Here is a 6,055-nt window from a genome sequence, read left to right on the forward strand (position 1 = left end):
CAACTGCCTTTGCCTCTTGTGGGCTGAGATTAAAGGTGCGTGCCACCACTGCCAGTTTTTTTTTTTTTTTAATATTTTCAATCTGAGTGTGTCTGAATCTGAGTATAAAGAATCCAAATATTAAATGGGGGTTAAGTGTACCCACAGAGTGGAGCCCTATTCTACCTAATGCAAAATTCTGTTATTATCGAGTGCATGGATGGAAGAGGATATGGAGGGACAGGTGCCAGATTTCTCACTCGAGTGTAGAGTAATAAAATAGATAAAAAAAATTCCAGACAGGCAAAGTAAGTGCTAGGGTCTGGCAAAGGGGCAAATGGGGAGAGCTGTTGGGGGAGGGTGAATTTGGGTTTTGCATGTGTTATTCAGACTCAGCATTAGTGTGAATGTCCTCGCTGGGGTAGAGAAGTGGCCAGGCCCCTGACTAGACGGACAAAAGCACAAATACATACACAGACAGAGAGGTGACCCACATCCTGAGGACACAGGGGTACAAGCCACTCCAGGTGCTAGCTCCCAGGCAGGAAAGGGGAAGGGCAGTTCCTCTTTCAAACAGACTGTCCAGAAGGGAAGTATCAAGGAGAGACCAGAAAAGGGCAATGCTGCGAAGGGGAGGGGTTACAGGGAGAGGAGCACAGAGTGGGAGGACACAGTCGGAGAGGAGGAGGAGTCATAGAAGAGAGGGAGGAGGAGCTGTAGAACAGGAGGAGTCCAGGCCTTGTCCAGGCCGGGGTTGATTCACTTTGGGCTGTGACAGCTTGGCGACAGTCCTGTTTGCCTCCAGCCTCTGTCTTATAGTATGTACGGCCGGCCGTTCTCCTTTAACACGTCTCAGCTGTGTAAATCCCTGAACGTGCATTCCTGTGGGAACTGGTGTCTCTCTGTGGGTCTAGAGTCAAAAGAATCCGCTTCTCTATTATACCCCACGATGATGAGAGAGGCTCAGGAAACAGTTTGTTTGTCAAAGGATGCAAGCAAGGAATGGGGCAGATCCTGGGCTGAGCACGGAGTCCTGTAGACTTTGATGGGTGGGAGATGCACAGGTCTGCAGGGCCCACTGCAGCTTCAGGAAGTTTTGGTGCAAGCATCACTCAGGCCTAGGTGGGAGTCAGAAAACTCAGCCAGAATGGCACTTCATGGGTGAGCCAGTGAGGTAAGGGTGAAGACCAACAGAACCTAGGGCCACCCTGGATTTAGGAGGAGTTGGGCCTGGTACCACGCACTTGAAATACCAGCACTCGGGAGACTGAGGCAGGAGAACTATGAGTGAGTTTAAGGCCAATCCAGGCTACAAAACAAAACCCTGAATGGTATCACTCAAGAAAAAGAAGATCCCACTTTCCCAGGAGGCTCTGGAGGTAGTCAGGGAGCTCGATAGTTTCCTGTGTCCTTCCATGCATGCCCTGGGAGGGCGTGAGGCATGCATGCCCTGGGAGGGCGTGAGGCATGCATGCCTCCACATAAGCTGACGTCTCCATACCCACGCACACACATGTGAACTAACACCTGCACAGACATTTACACTCACACCCGTAAGAGCTCATGTGCGTGTATCAACCATAGCTTTTCAGAGTCTTGCTCCTGGACCAGGTGTCTTCCATTTCTCTTTCCTCATGGAGATTAGGTGCTTCTCCTTTGAAATTCAAAAATTAAAGCCCCCTTTAATCCCAGCACTCGGGAGGCAGAGGCAGGCGGATCTCTGTGAGTTCGAGACCAGCCTGGTCTACAAGAGCTAGTTCCAGGACAGGCTCTAAAGCTGCAGAGAAACCCTGTCTCGAAAAACCAAAAAAAAAAAAAAAAAAAAAAAAACCAACTAAAGCCCCTCCCCATGTGGTACTCATGTTAGGGGTGGGGCTTTTGGGGGGGTCTGGAGGCCATGAAAAGGGAAACTTGTGAGAAGAATGAATGTACCCACACAGGAACCCCGAGAGTCCTCTTGCCCTCTCTGTCAGGTGAGGGTTGGGGATACTATCAGAAGAGAACCCTTACCACAGGCTCTGAGTGCAGGCAAGGACACAGAACCCTGGCTTTGGCTCCAGAATAGGGGCCAGAGTGGAGAGGTGAAGTAGCTCCCAGCCTGGGTCCCACAGAACTGGCAAGTGGGGGGCAGCTACAGAGTGTGTGGGCCACAGAAGACAAGCCTTGGAATTTCGCCTTGATTCCCCATGTCCTTTAGTGGGGCTGGCAGGAAGAATTGCATGCCTTCCTCAATACTGTCTCCTAAGGGTTCGGAAAGACCAAGGATCCCACCGCTAGTCCTACCCCAGGCTTCCCGGCTGCCAGCTCATCTTCTCCTTGGGCAGAATCTACTCCAAGTTTGGGGGGGAATGGGCAGTCCTGCTTGGGACACGAAGCAGCAGGTACAGCCAAAGTCCACAGTGGAAGAATGAACAGCCCTGCCCGGGCATGAGGCAGTCAGTGCTCAGCTCAATCCCAGCTTCAGATCCCATGGCCCTGGCTAGGTTGGTTCTTATTAGGGTTCCACTCTCATTTAAGGCCACCACAGACCCAAGCCAGCCTGAGCACGGCATGGGGACCAAGGTTGCCTGGGTTCTTCTAGGTGTGGACAGGGCAGAGCAGGTGAGTCAGGGACCAGTGTATGGCTAATGGCCATCCCCTTACACTACTGGGTCCTAGGTAGGCCAGGTGGGGAGGAAAACAGACTGTCCTAGTCCCCTTGGGGTAAATCTGATCTCTGATCCTTCTTAGGGCAGTTGTGGGTTTTCTTGGGTGCCCATGGGTTCCTTTAAAGTGCTTGGCGGGGGAGAGGAATTGGAGAAATGGCTCCACAGTTAAGAGCATTGCTGACTGCTCTTCCAGAGGACCCGGGGTTCAATTCCCAGCGCCCACATGGCAGCTCACAGCTGTCTGTTACTCCAAGATCCGACAAGCTCACACAGACATACATGCTGTCAAAACACCAATGTGTATACAATAAGAATAAATAAAGTGCTCCTGGGTCTTTGGGTTGATTTGTGTCCCCTTGGGCCGATTCTAGACCCCTATGTGGTCTTGTGACCCCTTAGATGTTGACCTGGTTCTGTGTGGTCCCCTTCATGGTCAGTGTCAAGTTTTGTCCTCAGGACTGCTTACTGGACCCTCTTGGCACCATCCTGGGACCCTATGCTCAGTCCCCCCCCACACTCCAGCTTGCTGGTCTGAGGAAAGCTAGACCAACTCCCTGCTGCCCACATCGCAGTGGGAGGACACAGGCATCTTCCTGCTCCTGACCACCTGCCCTTTGCCTGCTTGGGACTGAGGGTGAAACCGAATCCTGGACTGTGACACCAGGGGCTATTTTGGAGCTAGGCTGGGCTGGGCTGACCAGAAACGGGGGTGGGGCAGGGGCGGGCCCAGCCTTCTTCAGCTGACAGCATTTGCCCGTCCTTTCGTCCCTGTCCAGTCTGAGGACCGGCTGGAGAGTGGGCTGCTGGGTGGGAACCACGTCGGCCTGGGCCCCAGGAAGGAGGCAAGACCCAGCAGCCCCTAACTTACCATCTGTGCCCCTTGCCTGGGCGCTGCCCCAACACCTGGACGCTGCCCCAAGCCCAGGTACACACAGGTGAGGAGGCAGAGCTGCTTGGAGGGCCCACTCTTGCTCCTGGAGGTCAGATGGACTGAAGGTCATGGTGGTTTGTGGAACGTGGGGATTTTAGGGGCTTGGTCAGCCTGGGCCTCTCCCTGAGATGACAGTGGGCTAAATGCCAGAGCTTGGTCCTTCTGTGACTCTTGAGTTGAGACCTCAGAACGGGAAGGGACAATTTGCCCTCTGGGATTTGGGAGGGTTGGGGCTGGTACTGTGCAACCACTGGCCAGGTTACCCCCCGTCTTCCTGCTGCCTGGGGGTCTGGTTGCCCTGCCCCCAGCTCTTCCGAGATGGATGCCCGCTGACAGCTGGGGCTATTTTGGGCCTGTTGGCTCAGTGGAGGGGACAGCCAGAGGGGCACTGACACCTGACTCCGGGAAAGAATTTCCCGGGGAGCGGGGGAAGCCACAGTCCCGGGGTCTAAGGTGAGGCTGAACTCAGGGGCTGCCCTTGGAAATCCGCTCTAGAAGGGCACGGGGGCCACAGGCCTGCTGGTTCTGCTCTCGGAGTGGTGGAGAGGAGAGAGAGGGCCAGCAAGGTGGAGTTCCAGGGAGGGGATAGCCTGCTTCTGGCCAGTGTCTGTGTGTCACCTCCCACTGGGTTCATCCAGAAAACTGGTCCACCCTGCAAGAATCAAAGTGGCCAAGTTCTGTTAAAGTTGTGGAGGGTGTGGGTGATGTGGCCAGTTGTATAAGCCAGTGGCAGGGGTTTCTGCAAACCACCCTGGGCAGTAGCGAGGTCCACGGCACCTGCTGGGTTGGAGAAGTCCTCTAGGGGTTGAGGAAGAGCTGACTTCCGAGGAGGAAGAGGCTTCTTTGAGAGGATGGGGCTGGTCACCTGGACAGTGCCCTGCTTAGCACACATGTCCAGAGCCTCTAGTCCAAACCAGGTGAGAGGAGGGGCCTGTCTGGGATAGATTTCCCGAAGCTTCTGTCACAGTCTCTGTTTCCTCATCTGTAGGAAAGAAAAGAGAACAGATTCCCAGTCCCGGGAGCCTCTCTCTGGCCTTAGACCTGCTTGTCAGGGTGGCTGAGTAGCTCTGAGGCTGTCATTCTGACCCCATGATAGTGGCCAGTGCCTTGGTGTGCCACTGACTGGTAACCTAGTTGCGGAGGGAACCAGGCCTTGAGGTAGACTCATAAGGTGCCCTGCCATGCTCCTATGGAACCCGCAGACTGAGTATGGAAGCGAGAGAGACCTCTGATGCCAGGACCCTGATACTGATGTGAAGGCAGACCTTCTACATAACAGATGCCGGAAGGCGGGTCCAGGGGCTGCTCACAGACCCCAGTAGGTGCTGCCCCACAGCCATCCTAACCTTAAGAGATGAGGCCTGTTTGTGGGTGGGGGACAGAGGCTGACTGGACAGTGAGTCAGCAAACAGGCCAGTGCAGCTCAGTCCTAGGCCAGAGTCAGCCTCCTGGAAGAGGATTAGGGGGATTAGCTACCTGAATCACAGGACTGGAAACTGGAGGGTTGGGGGGGGGGGAATATAAACCCATCCACTGGCCGGCCCCATAGCAGGCAGCCCAGGAAGCTCTGGTAAAGCGGGGCAGATGCAGAGGTGGTGGTTAAGGTCTCTGCGCTGGGGTGCTCATGTCTGCCAGGGGTGGAGGAGGTGAGCCTGTTGAGCCAGCCCTGGTGCCCACTGTTCTTATATAAGACCCAGTGCAGGCAGAGAGTCTCATCCACTCCCTGGATCAGAAGCTGGCTGGCAGGGGCTAAGCCTTGATCGGGCAGAGGTCAATGTTATCTGGGTGCCGATGATTCCCAGGAGGGCTGAGGCATGCAATCTCATTCTTGCAGAGGGTCCAAGTTGGCAGGACCATGCTAAGGACTGAGTAGCGTGACCCGGCCATCAGGCCCCAGGCTAAGCTAGGCCCAGCTGGGCCCCAGCTCTCGTAGAGAGAAGCTGTCCGTACTGACCCCAGACCATAGGGACCCTCTTGCTAGCCTTTGTAGCCATTGGCTGCACTTTCCCACACCCTGCTCTTACCTGGGGCCAGGCTTTCCCTGAAGACTTGAGGGCAGACAGGTGCTAGTGATTACAGGGCCACCTGCAGCCCAGTGGCAGAGGGCACTTCCGTTAGGATGAGCTTCATTTCGGGAGAAGGTGAAGGTTCCTTTTCTGTCCAGCTGGTTGAAGAACATGTCCCCTTGGGAGGCAAGAGGACTTGCTGGTTTGGGTAGTGAGACTGGGGTAGGGGGTAGACCGGAAGTACATCAGGTAATTGAAGACGCTAGACTTCCAAGTCACAGAAAGGGGCTAATCGGAACTGCTGGATTTTGGAGCTACTAGGCTGGCTTGGGAGTGGAGGAGAAAATGAGGCTTACTGAGGAGGCAGCCCACTGAGTTTTCCTGTTAACCCTGGATAAGGAAGAGGGCCAAATGTGGCACAGGCGACTGGCTCATCTTAATAGCATCACGACCTTCATCTTTGCCCTTTGTAGACCCCCAGCCCTGCTATC

Source organism: Arvicola amphibius, chromosome 4 (genome assembly GCF_903992535.2).
Source record: "Arvicola amphibius chromosome 4, mArvAmp1.2, whole genome shotgun sequence".
NCBI lineage: Eukaryota > Metazoa > Chordata > Mammalia > Rodentia > Cricetidae > Arvicola > Arvicola amphibius.